Raw genomic sequence first — 15,645 nt, 5'->3', positions numbered from 1 at the left:
TTGGACAATACACAGCAAAACTCTCCAACCACCAGAAGGATAAAACAAACCCAGAACAAGAGCTCCACCAGGCCCCCTCTGAACATACTTCAGTAGGATCTGAGACCAAATGGCAATGAAAACGTAATGAGCATCCTAATTAGTGATGTCACTGAACTGTAACTGCTCCACATGACACAAAAATGGCATACCTTAACAAATAATTTTAATGCAAAATATTAATATAAATGTCATTTTTGCTGATTATGCCAAAACATAGACTGGAGATGATAGAAGTATTTAGTAGATGAGGCAGTTTTCCGGACAAGCCAATGTGGACCACCTCATTCGTGCCAGCCATGATGCTGAGGACAGGTCTTCATGGCAGACTCAAAATTCACTGTCTGCATTAGATTTGTATCGCTCAACACCTTTCCTAACTAAGTTTATGACCAAATGCCTCTTAAATGTTGTAACTGTATCTGCTCCACCACCTCCTCTGGCAAGTTTGTTCGAGATGCTTACCAATGTCCATGTTAAAACCGTCTTTTTCTCATCTCCTTTAAACTTCTTCCCTTTACCTTAAACTTGTACCCTCCAATTCTAGACTCAACCCTATGAAAAACACTATAGCTATCTATTCTATTTATGTTCCTTATTATTTTTTAAACATCTGTAACATCATCCTTCAGTGTCCTATATTACAGTGAGAATATACTCAGCGCTTCCAATCTCTCTCTTTTTAACTGCAGCTCTCAAAGACCAACCAATGTTCTAGAATGCCGGGCTGTGTTTTATGGATGTGTAGAGAGCCCAGTCTGCTTCTCTCACCACAGGCATTGCCTGAACTGTTGATCATTTTCAGCATCTTCTGCTTTTAGTTCAGCAGATTTCAAGCAAGTATATCATTTGACTTCTGTATTGATTATCCTGTTCTTCCATGTTTCCTAGCATTTATGCTTAGACAGGCACTTGATTTATACTTCTGAGGGATGCCAACTTCCTCCATAAATAATTAAGCATTATATTTTAACCTGTTATTCAGAAACACTGAAGCTAAGTCTGGAACAAGAGTTAATTTCCAAACACTGGAGATCATAAAACAGAGCGGTTAATAGAAACTGAAGGGTGTATTATACAGCTTTCATGCCTTGAGTCATCCCAAAGTGTTTTGCAAGCAATTAAATATCATTGGAATGTAGTCATTGTTATGATGTGCAAAATCCAAATGAAGATTTGCACTTAGCCAACTCCCACCAACAGTGAAATATCGATGGCCAAAATTATACACAACTTTTAGTGATTTTAACTAAGAGACAATATCTCCCAGAACACCAGGGATAACTCACCCACCTTCCCTCAAAATAGGCCGCTGGGACATTATGTCAGCTGACAGAACAGTCACACCTTGAGGCTCCCTCAGCATCAACCAAAATCCGTGCTCAAATTTCAGGAATAACTCCACGAAGATTAAAACCTCCTTAAATGTGATGGAGGCAACCATGGGCAACATACTATACCTAACAAATACATTAGAATATTCAGATTCAGATTATCATCATTTAGAAACCACAAATGCAATGCAGTTAAAAAATGAGACAACATTCCTCCAGAGTGATATCACAAAAGCACATGACAAAACAGACTACACCAGAAAATCCACATAACTTTTGGCAATCCCCAATCCAGAGTACGGAGAGGCTGCTGCGTATTAATATCGCACTACTATCTTAGCGCGTTCCCCAGAAAGGACCAAAAACTAAAGCTACAAGACCTGCACAAAACCACATAGTTACAACAGTGCAAACAATAGCATAATTGATAAAAAACAGACCATGGGCACCAGTAAAAATATTCCAAAACTATTAGGGCTCTGCTAATTACTATTTACAGACTAAGAACAACTGGAACCATTGAAGGTTTAATGATAGTCACTGATCCCAAATACTAATGTTTGATACCTTCACACTTGCTATGAATGCAACATAAACTCAGAGCAATGCACAGAAATGTTATAATAGCTTTATAACTGCAGCTTTCAGGCTAAAGGCAATAACCAGAGGACCTTTAATTCTGTACACTGACTTTTACTTCTACTCAAACTCCATTCTTAATTATTAAGTTCTGTCACTTAAATAATCTTCAATCATTCCTAGTTATTTTCTTTTAATCTAAAACCTGATTTTAATCTAAAAAGAAAATGCACACAAACAGGAGGATCTAGTTACAGGCAGGAAATAAGGATTTAACAATTTCTGATAGCATGTTTGGATTGATTAATATGGAAAATGGAAGACATTTTTCTGATAATAGCATCAAAAGTCCTTGAATAAGCTTCTAATGAGAGGGTTAAGATAAATCTGTCTGCTTTTTGCCCTGCATTCTTTCAATTATACAACTTAGACATCTGGTCTGGGATCACAGGAGCACAAATAGGTTATCGGTACATTGACCCAGCTCCAATATTCAGTATTATGAATGAATTTTACTTTATCTCTTGGCTTTGGTCTGCATCATTCATTAACCTACCCTGATGAAAATTTAACTATCCCTATTTTCAAAGCTCTAATTGTTCCAGTAATGACAATGAATTGAAGGTGGAAATTCCCTTTTGGTTCCCCTCTTAGTGGCCTAGTTCTCTCCTTCTGAATTCCCTCACCTCTTTACACTTGATTGAATCTGCTTCACACCTCAATTGGATAATGTTTCAATCTTCTGCAACAAGGGAATACAAGTTTATGCAACCTATCCTCATAATCTAGTTCTCAAGGCCACCACTGCATCTTTCTGGTGAAACTGCATGTTATTCCTTTCCTCAGACAATTTATCCTCTCCAAGATGTACTTTTTAAAAATGCAGAGCTCCACAGATCACATATGACCACAGTTTTAAGCATCTCAACTAAAGATTAATCCTTTAATGCAAATTGGCCAGCTTTAGTTAAAAGCCTAAAACTTCAATGGCTTCTGTCACTGTAACTGTGGAGTTGAATGATTTTCACACTAGAACCACACCTCGATTTATCCATCCATGCTGACCGAGGTGCTTTCCTGAGCTCGTCCCATTTGACTGAAGAAGCCTTTTCTCCCCACATTTCTGTCTTTTGAACACTGTAATTGAACTTGCTTCTACCATATCTTCTGGCACCTTAAGGAGTTTCAAATTTTCACCCAAACTTCTACACATGTAATGCTGACAGCATTTTGAATGGCTACTTCATGGTCCAGTCCTGCAATTTGAATGTGCAGGAATGTAAGAACTGCAGAGATTTGTGGATTCTGCCCAATATGTCACAGGCATATTCCTCGTCCCACTGGTAGTATCTACAAGAGGCACTGCCTCAATAAGATAACATCTATCAAGATCCCTGCCATGGGAGCATAGCAGTTAGTGCAACGCTATTACAGCCCGGTATGGAGTTCAGAGTTCAGTCCCATAGTCCTCTGTAAGGAGTCTCTGTATGTCCTCCCCTTGGGATGCGTGGGTTTTCTCTGGGTCCTCCAGTTTCCTCCCACAGTCCAAAAGTATACCAGGTAGGTTACACAGTCATTGTAAATTGCCCCATGAGTAGGTTAGGGTTAAACTGGGGTTGTCAGGGGTTGCTGGCTTGTGCAGCTCAAAGGAAGGGCCTATTCTGCACTCTATCTCTAAAGAAAATAAAATAAATAAAATCTGGACCATGTCATCTTCACACTGTTACTGTTTGGCAAGGGGTTACAGGAGCCTGAAGTACCACACCGCCAGATTCGTGAAGTTACTTCCCTTCAACTTGAATGTAGAGCTGCTGCCATGCCCTCTTTGTAATGGCACTTGGAAATGATAACTCTAAGAAATTGAAAGATACTGACCCCCTGCACCTCCGATCCCCAGTGAGGACTGGCTCATACACCTCTGATTTCTTCCTCCTCTAGTCAATAATCAGCTCTTTGGTTTTCCTGATGTTGCATGAGGGGTTGTTGTTGTGGCACTATTCCACCAGATATTCAATCTCTCGTACATTCCCATTGATCACCCACTTTGATGGTGTCACCAGCAAACGTAAATATGGCTTTGGAGCTGTACTTGGCCTCACAGTCATAAGCGTAAAGTGAGGACAGCAGGGTGCTATGCCCACAGCGCCACGGTACTCCTGTGCCGATGAAGAATGTGGCGGAGATGTTGTTGACAATCCGAACTTACTGGGGTCTGCAAGTGAGGAAATTGAAGATCCTGTTGCACAGGGATTGAGGTCTTGAAGCTTATTGATTAGTTTGGAAGGCGTCATAGTGTTGAATGCAGAGCTATAGATAATAAAGAGCATCCTGAGTAATGCACATTCACTGTCCAGATGATCCAGGGCCCAGTAAAGATCCATTGAAATGGCATCTGCTATTGATCTGTTGTGATTATAGGCAAATTGGAGTGGATTCAAGTCACTCCCGAGGCAGGAGTTGTAAGTTTCATCATCAACTTCTCAAAGCACTTTATCACTAAGGATGTAAGTGCTACTGGACAACAATCATTGAGGCAGGTTACTACATTCTTCCTGAACACCAGTGTGATTGAAGCCTGCTTGAAGTAGGTGGGTACCTAAGACTGCTGAAGCGAAAGTTTAAAGAGGTTAGTAAACACTCCAGCCAGGTGATTAGCCAGTACTTGGCCAGATACTTTACATGAGTTCACCCTGCTGAACCATGCTCTTACTTCGGCCTCAGGCAACAAAAAAAAACAGGGTCTTCAGGGGCTGTTGGAGTTGGTGAAGGTGCCTCACTGCTATATCAGTCAAAGTGAGCATAAAAATGCATCCAAATCATCTGGGAATGATCCTAGATCCTTGCATTTATGATTGAGCCCTCTTAACGTTTTCATTTTTTACTACCGATCAACCTACAAGTTAGCCTTTATGGAATTTCTGAATTTGGTCCCCATTTAGAAAGTAGTCTGTGCCTTTATTCCTTTTACTAAGGTGCATGCCCATATACTTCATACTTCCCTACACAGTATTCCATATGCCACTTCTTTGCCTATTTTCCTAATACGTCCCAGTCCTTCAGCAGACTTCCTGCTTCCTCCACACTACCTCCCTTTCCACCTGCCTTTGTATCATTTTCTTACCTCAATGTTGAAACTCCTCACATTTGTCCACATTTAATTCTATCTAACATTTTATTACCCATTTGGTTAATTTCTTCCTACAAGTTTCTGCTCACATCTGTACAATACATTGCCTCTCCCAATACTAGGCCAGCAACAACTTTGATATGGAACTCTATTTCTTCCGCCAAGCCATCAATACATATGATGAAGTAATAAGAGACTCCAGACATGTACGGAAGGATGCCAAAAGTTGCTTTTGGCTAATCTAAATATATGTTCTTTAATTTTAAACAATTCTCAATTCAAAGGGATGTCTTCAGTTTGGTGCACTGTCATATTTGCCAATAATGTTTTGTGTGAAACAACAGCTCGGATTTATCCCGATCTTTTCACACAGAATATATCAGGGAATGTAACAAAAAAAAATGGGCAAAAATATTAGGATTGCCTTAAATGAAGTGGGTGAAATAGGTTTGTGGAAATGTTTGGGGCAGAAATTCTTAGTTATAGCCTTTAAAACTGAAGATGGAGATGTCCACTTCTCTACTCTCTCTTCACCTATGACTGCACTCCAGCTCATGCTACAAACTCAATCATCAAATTTACCCACACAACTGTGACTGGCCTAACCACATGCAATAATGAATCTGCATATAGAGAAGAGGTGCTGAAACTGTCCAAACGGTGTAGGAACCACAAACCACAAGAAGACAAAAGGAATAATAATTGACTTAAGGAAGACAAGAGGTCCTGCGCAAGCCCTTTTCAGTATTTCACCTTTCAATGGTGAGATAATGAAAAGGATCTCCAGCTTCAGATGTTTGGGGAAGATCATTACTGCGGAGCCTTCAACACAACCTCGATAGTAGGGAAGGCAGAACAGTGACTATACTCCCTAAGGTGTTTAAGGATGGCCAGCTTTTATTGATGTTCGATAGAACATATACTGACATACAGAATGACAGTGTGGTACACTAGCTGCAGCAAGACAGATCACAAAGCACCCCAGCGGGTGATGAGGACTGCTGAACACATTACTGGTTCTCAACTACCAAATGTTAATCTATAATTCTCGATGCCTACACTACAACGTGCTTGTAACATCATTAAAGACTCACCCCATTCCGGACACTGTCTATTCAATTTCCTGCCATGTGGTAGGAGACACAGAAATATCTTAGCCACGACAGTAAGGCTGAAAAGCAGCTTCTTCTGAATAATGATATACTCTGGCTTGCCAATGGCCTCTGAGTGTCATGGATTACCGAAGTCACTTGTATGTAAGTATGGGAATTTTTTTTTAAAATTAAACCTTCATGCATCAGTCAGTCCTGACGAAGGGTCTTGGCCCGAAACGTCAATAGTGCTTCTCCCTATAGATGCTGCCTGGCCTGCTGCTTTCCACCAGCATTTTGTGTGTGTTGCATGCATCATAAATATCTGTTTTGTATGGACTGCAGTGGCAAAGCAATCTCATTGTCTATTCTATTCTATTCAACACAACGAAGGACAAAGCTCCATGGATTTGACTGCCACCTGACAGAATATCTTTGTGGAGAACAAAGTCAAACAAATTACAGACTTACTCCAGCATATGAAAAATGATCAACCTGAAATATTAAGTGTATTTTTCCCCTCTGATACTGCCAACCTGCTGAATGTTTCTATTTTATTTTGGATTTCCATCATCTGCAGTTTTATTGTTGCATGCCTGATTAAGCCAGAGTTGCTTTCATTAAAGCTTTGCTGTTCTTTCTATGTGCTAAATGCACAGCCATTCTATCCTTAAGACTAGTCGTACTGTCTTTCTGCAGATCTGATTTGAAACTGCCAGATCTCCAGTTACTTGCTTTCTTTCTTCCATTAAACCATGAACTGAAATCAAGATTTTTCAATGTAATGACATAATTCTCATTCCAAAGGACATCTAAAAAAACAAAATCAATGGTGCCTCTATTGATCTACAAATAATCACTGTAAAAATAATAACTGGTAGACTCTTAAATTTGTCTGAATAAGCTCATTTTGTAGAATTTAATTTGCATTCCAGAAATTTCAACCGAATTGAACTGCATTATCGTTTCTGAAATTTATATTGTATATTTGTTACCCATAACTTATTGCACTCCACTTTACAAATGCCCAATTTATGTACAGACTAAACACAAGAATGAGCATTTGGTTTGCAAGGCTGCAAGAATCTTCTGCAGGCATCATATGAGCAGTTTACAGGAATGGAGCAACACACACAAAATGCTGGAGGAACTCAGGAGGCCAGGCAGTATCTATGGAAAAAAAGCGCAGTTGACATTTCACGCCAAAACCCTTTCAGGAATGGATCTCCGTTGTAATCTGGGAAGGACTGTATAATTAAGTGCGCCTAGCAGTTCAAACCTGACACATTCTACTGTTCACATGACAAAACTGAGGAAAATTAAACTGGAGCAAAATGAATTACCTTAAGTAAAGCATGCAATCTATGCACACCTGGACAGGAAGGAATACACCCAGTGACCTGTCTAAAAGAATTACGGTGAGGTCTATCCTGCTTCTAAAATAAAGAAAATCCAAAACACAAAATACAATTTCCTTTACCATGAAGGCAAACACAAATAACAAAAGGATCATTAATGATCTAATTACTCAGGTAATAGCTTGCACAATGCTCCATAACCTTCCATTGGCCAATAATGGAAGTGGATAATTGTATGGGTGAATGGTGAACATTCTACTGTACCTATCACACGACAAGCATGGTAATAATCTTGTATCTTGAAATGCTTCCTGGTAGTGATTCCTTTGTCTGTAAGAACTGGCCCCCTTTAGAACTATAGTTAGATGAATTATTCCCATACCTAGAATCGGCTCCTCATGATTCCCTTTTGCCACCCTGCTCTACCACATATATGAAGTCATGCAGCGTAATAACTCTGAAAGAAACAACTGGATTGAGAAGGGGAAGAAGAGTCCTGAAATCAGTGGTATTAAACCGTTGACTGGTGACCACATTACTGCCTGTGTTCAAGCAACCACCGAATCAATTTAATAACTTCTATTGTTTGTTTCTTCCACAATGAAATAGTCCAATCCATCATCAAATTTACTTGATTCTCTTAAAAAAGTGGTCTTCAGTTTCATGCCACCCTATCCTTAATGTTATAGTAAATTTTGATTCATGCAGAACTCTCACTTCTTATTCTGAAGGATTATTCCAGTCACAGCACATGACCGCAGCTTGTAGTTCAGTACCAGGACTGCTGTACAACTGCAATGTCAGTGCACCACCTTCCAGAGCAGATGTTAAACCAAACAAAAGTCTTCTCTTACTGATCAGGTGAATGCAGAGACAACACGATACTAGTCAAAGAATTGCAAAGGAGATCTAACATTGCCCAAAGCAACACACAGAATCCATTGGCAGGATGGATGATCTGCAGTCTGTAGCATCTCATAACCCAACATTGAGGCACCAGACTCCCAAACCGTCTGCTCGACTCTGAGTTCCAAGAAGACAAAGCTAGGGTGATAGAGAAACCATTTTATGAAGGCCTTCCCAAGCCTTCTTGAAAAACTATGATATCCTCACCAACAATGGAAATCTCTGTGCAGGGCTAATCAGATTGGCAGAGTAAACAGACAGACAGACAGACATACTTTATTGATCCCAAGGGAAATTGGGTTTCGTTACAGTCGCACCAACTAAGAATAGTGTAGAAATATAGCAATATAAAACCATAAATAATAATAAGTTAATCATGCCAAGTGGAAATAAGTTCATTGCGCTTCAGCTCTTTCCACTGGGGTCATTTGGAGGCAAATGAGCAATGACCTGAACAGCTCACCCACCAACCTTGGTTTTACCTGCTCACCTTTGGTAACAGATGAAGATCCTTTACAGTACCTATCAGCCAAAACAAGAGGATATAACTCTTGTTGCAGTACACCATCCTCAGCCCTGAGGAACTTAAGAGTCATAACAGCATGACAACAGGCTCTTCACCCAACCAGCTGTGTATTCACCACCAACACCCATTGACACTATTCCACTTTTTTCTCCCTACATTCCTATAAACATCCCCCAGGTTTCACCACTTAACTGAGCCACACAGAATGTGAATTGTGGCATGAAAGTGCTGTGTGAAGAACTGCTCCCTCATAGCTCCAGCAACCCAGCTACAATCTTGACTTTCACTTTGAACATTGTCCCTTTCGTCGTGAGGGCTTCCCTCAAAGCTCTTGGTTTCTTCCCACATTTGAAGTTTAGATGGTGACTATGAGCCACCCCTGGTGTAAGTAAGTGGTAGCATCTGAGAAAAGTTAATGGGATATGGGAATAATAAAAAAAAATTAGTGTAGAATTGATATAATACGTGCCTTAAGGTTGTCACAGACTCAACTGGCCGAGAGTCCTGAGATCGTGCCCAGATACCTGAGATCTTTGGGCACAGAGCTCGGAAAAAGTGACACAATGGACTTTTGACATTGTAAACCAGCGAGTCGTTTGTTATGTCTCCCCTCTCGCTGTGTAACGGAGACATTTCTTTCTCCCCTATTAGGGAGAGACAGAGAGAGCCTGTGGTATGTCATATACTGGGTGAATGCATAGTCTTTGGGGTAACTGCAAGTCTGTGTCTTTGTTGTTGCTTTGCTCACGCTTGAGTGCTTGGTGGTGGGTGCCGATGTTTTTATTTTGCCAGTGAAGGGGGGGGGGGCACCATTGCCTGCTGCTGTTCACGCACGGGAGGGAAGAGAGCTGGGGGAGGACTTTAGGGTTCTAACATTTAACTGTCATTCAATCTTTGGGGAACTCCTCTGTTTCATGGATGGTTGCAACGAAAAAGCATTTCAGGATGTATATTGTATAAATTTCTCTGACATTAAGTGTACCTTTGAAACCTTTGTATGATTCTATAATTCAGGAGATGAAAAGTCACCCTCTTTGAACCAAAACTGACTGGAATGCAAAGTTGCATATGAATTGCAAGAAAGGAATTAAAAATTTTGAAGAATCTGTTAATAAGCAAGGTCATTTAATTCACAAAACCTTGAGGGACCTATTTCTCTGTGCAAGTTCACTGCAATCTTTCCCAGAAAACTCAAGTACTTCACTGTATCGTGATGTCCTGAGGCTGTGAGAAGTAGAATATAATTATAAAACTTATCTATCTTTCCTTTGTATGTTATACATCCTCACCTATGAACCACCTTCCATATAGTTCTTATCTGTAAGCAACTATACAAGTTTCAACAAAATGCTTTATGAAATACACTAGTGAACATGCTTCACCTTGGATTTCTTACTGTATTTACTATGTGCAGGTCTATGGAAAACATTTTTAATGCAATTTGTATGACATTTGTAAACTTTAATTGTGTTTCCTAGTTCTCCGTAGTATCCTAGACATCTTCAAAAGGCAGGATCCTTCACTAAGGACCCCCACCATCCAGGACATGCCCTCTTCTCACTGTTACCATCAGGAAGGAGGTACAGAAGCCTGAAAGCTCACACTCAGTGATTCACGAACAGCCTCTTCCCCTCTGCCATTCAATTTCTGAATGGATATTGAACCCATGAACACTACCTCACTGCTTTATTTCTATTTTTGCAATACTTATTTAATGTAACTATTTAATATACTGTACATATTCTTACTGTAATTCTGCTTTTCTATATCATGTGGTTCCTTAAGGTTGTTAAAGCTGGGGGTGGTAATGGGGACAAGCTCCCAGTACCTATTAAATGCTCCCAGTGGTGTGCACCTCAAACAGCCTCTGACAACCAAGTCCAGTTCCTGGCCTTCACATGTGGCTTAGGTATTAAGCCCAGCAGAACCATTTCTACCGACAGGAGAAAGAGCAAATGCAGGTTATTGGCGCCTTAAAACCAGATGCTTCAGGTAGACGGGGCTTACCAGCCGTGGTTGATAGAAGGAAAACTCTGATTTCAAACCTCTGCTGCCTTGTGGCTCTACCCAGTCATGGGGAAGGCTTCGGGAGTAAACCCAGAGAGAAATTCTGGAGCTGGAGACCCAAGGGCAGTCTTACATCGAGCTCAATGTTGACTGGTAACTCCTGTGACACTCCTAGTACTAAACTGTGTCAGTCTCTAACGCTCCTTTGGGTTCATCAGATGCTTGGAGATGAGGAGCTTGCGACATGGGCAACAGCATACTGCCCAGTCTTGTATATCTGGACAGCTAGGACACAGTATCCATGGTCAATGCTGACTGACGGAGGCTGCAGACTCAGATATCATGTATTGCCAAGTTAAAGTAAAGAAATTTCAAGAAAAATGCCGGTGACATTAAACCTGAATCTGTAATCTAAAGCCAAATTAAGACACCTGCAAAGGTCCACGTTATTTATTCTCATTCCTCTTTCTATTTTTCTAATTTCATGAGTACACATTGGTGCACTTTCTTCACCACTTGACTGGAGTTGTGAAATAATCCACACAGGTCTCCACAGAATCCTTTTTACCCTTTAATAAATCATGAAGATACATTTGTATCTCAATTGTTCCCTCACTTCTTTATTATACATAAAAACAACTGAAAGCTAGCACATAAAACTGACACAAGCTGCAGCTGTAAATACTTCACTGGATTGTGAGAAAAACAACTTTTAACAGTGGAGTCACTTTCTGTTCACAGTTCTCTAACAGGGTCTGTAGATACATTGTCGCAAGGGCCAAAAATTCAGTTCATTCCACAGTTTCATCTGGAGATGAAGAATCAACACTGAAAAAGCTAGACCGTAAATAAAGCTGCTGTACCTGTCACAGACACTTTTAAGCCTAATCAAATTTACCAATTACCGATTCTGTGTTAATTAGAGTTTAATTAGATCTCAATTAGTGTAAGTAATCTACTTTTAGTCAACAACTAAAGCAAGTTTTCATGTTTTACATTGAAAAATATTTTTCTTGAACAGAATTTATCACATCTTAATCAAATAGACCAAGATTGAATTTGATAGAGAATGCATCAAGATGGCAGAGTAGCTAGTAAATTGCTGCCTCAGAGCACCAGCAGACTGGGTTTGATCTTGACCTCTGGTATTCTCTGTGTGGACATTGCCCATTTTCCACATGGATTCCCTTCACACACACAGGCTTTTGCCCACACTTTTAAGGTATGCACATTAATTGGCCGCCACAAGTTACACCTTAGTACGAGTGTATCTTGGGATGAGTTGATGGGAAGGTGGTGAGAATAAACTGGGATTAGTGTAGATGGGTGCTTGATGGTTAGGATGAGCCTGTTTCCATGTTGTATGACAATACTTAATGAATAAGACAATAATTGACTGAGAAAAAAGTGGAATGCATGGTTAAAATGAATAACAAAGAAATCAGAATCAGGTTTAATAGCACTGACATATGTAATGAAATTTATTAACTTAGTGGCAGCAGCACAATGCAATACATGAAAAATATTGGAGAAAATAAATAAATAAATCACAGTAGGTATAGATATTAGTAAATTAAAGATAGCGCAAAAACAGAAATAATTTTAAAGCGTGAGATAGTGTCTGTGGATTGAATGTCCATTTAGAAATTGAATGGAGAGGGGAAGAAGCTGTTTCTGATTTGCTGAGTGTGTGCCTTCAGGTTTCTGTACCTCCTTCCTGACAGTGACAATGAGAAGAGGGCATGGCCTGGGTGATTGGGGTCCTTAATACTGGACATCACCTTTCTGAGGCATCAGTCCTTGAAGATGTCTTGGATACTATGCAGGCTAGTGCCCATGATAGAGCGGACTAACTTTACAACTTTCTGTCAATCCTGTGCAGTAGAAACCCCCACACCCCACCAGAGCCCCCACTTCCCCATACCAGACAGGGATGCAGCCTGTCGGAATGGTCTCCACAGAACATCTGCAGAAGTTTTCAAGTGTTTTCAGTGACAAACCAAACCAAATGAGGGCAGGCTGCTATTCTGCACATTTCGGAGAGTTCTGCATCACACCAGTCATAAACTGAGAAGCTCTTACATTCACACTCATTAGTGTAAAGACCAGACTTTCAGAAGAGAAATTTAAATTGCAAGTACTTTAAAAATAAAATTTTTAAAAAACTGTTCTACAGAGAAATAATATTTCATTATCTAATTATTTCCTAATAAGATGAAGCTGTCCAGCATATTTTTTGTTTTACCGCAGTTGAGCTCGGTATTATAAACCAAGAGCCAAAAACAAAACACTGCAGGCACAGGAAAAACCAAACGCTGCAGATACTCAGCATGACAGGCACCAGAAAGAGTAACACAGTTAAAGTTTTAGGTTAGCAACCTTTCAGAGATGCTCCCTGACTTGCTGAGAGTTTTAATTATTTATTTTAGTGTGTACCAAAGTCGAGTTGTAAGTCTGAGCAGCAGATATTGTACCACTGTAGGCTAAATAGCAGGAAAGTTACAATTGATGACAATATCCTGAAGCAATGAAGCCTAGTAGGGTGTTCTTATCTTGTGTGTCTCTGGATTGTAAGTGTAGTGTAAGAATCACAATTTAAATATTGAGATGTGGGCGAACTCCTTCAGCCAGAGAGTGGTGAATCTGTGGAATTCTTTGCCACAGGCAGCTGTTGAGGGCAAGTCTTTATGTTTATTTAAGGCAGAGGTTGATTGATTCTTGATTGGTCAGGGCATGAAGGGATACAGGGAGAGACAGGAGATTGTGGCTGAGAGGATCAGCCATGATGAAATGATGGAGCAAACTTAATGGGCCAAATGGCCTAATGCTGCTCCTATATCTTATGTTCTGAGCCTGTGTGGTTTGCAAGAACTGCTGACATTCATTGATTCAGCTTTTGCATAAAGAAGGAACTGTGTAACCACCATTACTGCATCAAAGTCCCAGAATTAGTGACAGGAGAGAGAAAAAAATGTAAAAGGCTCCCACAGAGCAAAGTCTCATAAAAAAAGCAGATAAAACTAACAGAAACATATTATCCATAGAGTCATAAAAAGTTACTGCTAATAATCCGAACTTGATTTAAAATGGATCCAGTTTGCTAAAGGTAAAACACATGGGAGGATCCACCAGGTTTTGAGCTGTAGTCAATAACAAGCACCGGCTCGGGAATGGTACCAAATCTTTGCTAGCGAAGTCTAAACAGAAACCACACTGATGTTGTATTTCCAGTACTCAACAACATTGCTTCATTTGGATTACATCAGAGCTGATTAAACAAAAATTCTTACAGCTCCCTTCCTGATTTGCTTCGATTTTGTAAAAGCAGCCTCACATTGCACATTTGGATAGTGTTTGATGGTACACAATCAAGTTTTTTTTTAAGGTAATCTGCTTGCCAAATGTTCTTAGCACCAAATCGATTAAAGAAAACACAGTTACATTACTTGCTGCCAATGGAGAAGAGAGTAATCTCTCACAGAAGTTACACTCAGTTTTGCTCCTTTCTGAAACAGTTTGTTCCAGATAGTAACCAACTGTGTAAATTAAGGTTCTGGCCCATATCAGATTCCAGCACTAGGATGCCAGATCACATTGAAGCTAATATCACTGAGGAGTAAAACCAAGTCTCACGAGGACTTATTTGTTGGCAAGCTTGTCTGCTTACCTTTCCCTACCCAGTACCAACCAATCAGCTTTATCACATTCACAAAGTGTGAATTATCCTGGCCAAACTATCTCGTTATTAAATGTTTGCCAGGAATAGGCAGAGTTCTGTGAAAATGCATAAACACAGTTACAGTCCACATGAACAGCCCGACCTGAAACTTTAACTGTCCAGATACCTCCAGATGTTGCCTGACCCAGGGAGTTCTTCAAACAGCAACTTGTTGCTGCAGATTACAGTATTTTATGTCTTCATTACAGAGGTTTCCCCGACACCGGTGGAAGACTTGAATACTCCCCATCAAAGTTCCATTGCTGCATTTTCAGCACTGTGTTCTATTTTGCAGTCACTGCCGATAGACACATAGCTAAAGGACTGCAGCTCCAGTTTAAGTAAATCATTGACCTTTTTACACATAGGTCTATTTCTGTCTACACTTAGGCCTAGAAATTAAAGTGTGCTTGGATATTTGCAGGGAAATAGTACTGCAAATGAGTTCCACCATTTTATCCCAGTGCCATTAATAAATAGGATATTCACTCGGCCTTTTCTCCTTGGAGCGACGGAGGATGAGAGGTGACTTGATAGAGATTTACTAGATAATGAGAGACATTGATCATGTGGATAGTCAGAGGGTTTTCCACAGGACTGAAATGGCTAGCATGAAAGGGCATAGTTTTAAGGTGCTTGGAAGTAGGTACAGAGGAGATGTCAGGGGTAAGTTTTTTTACACAGAGAGTGGTGCGTGGAATGGGCCGCCGGCAGTGGTGGTGGAGGCAGAAATGATAGGGACTTTTAACAGACTCCTGGATGGCTACATGGAGCTTAGAAAAATAGAGGGCTATGGGTAAAGCCTAGGTAGTTCTAAGGTAGGGACATGTTCGGCACAGCTTTGTGGGCCAAAGGGCCTGTATTGTGCTGCATGTTTTCTATGTTTCCATTTAACAATACTCCCATATTTCACATTAGTGAATTCAGCCCATCATATCATGGGTAAAGCCCTCCCAACCC

At 40.2% G+C, this 15,645-nt stretch overlaps 1 protein-coding gene across 2 annotated transcripts in view; it reads right to left on the bottom strand.

Annotated features, from left to right (window-relative positions):
* gas7b (growth arrest-specific 7b) overlaps positions 1–15,645 on the bottom strand; it is a 501,012-nt gene that overhangs the window by 343,083 nt on the left and 142,284 nt on the right. Inside the window, exon 1 of one of the 2 annotated variants that reach the window (XM_059948837.1) lies at positions 14,813–14,950. The exons of the other annotated variant lie outside the window; for it this stretch is intronic. The gene's annotated coding sequence lies outside the window, so the exon portion shown is untranslated. Of the gene's footprint in view, positions 1–14,812; positions 14,951–15,645 lie in introns of those variants that run through there. 2 annotated transcript variants of the gene reach the window in all.

Source organism: Hypanus sabinus, chromosome 23, assembly GCF_030144855.1.
Source record: "Hypanus sabinus isolate sHypSab1 chromosome 23, sHypSab1.hap1, whole genome shotgun sequence".
Taxonomy (NCBI): Eukaryota; Metazoa; Chordata; class Chondrichthyes; order Myliobatiformes; family Dasyatidae; genus Hypanus; species Hypanus sabinus.
This window is presented reverse-complemented; position numbering and strand designations above follow the sequence as displayed.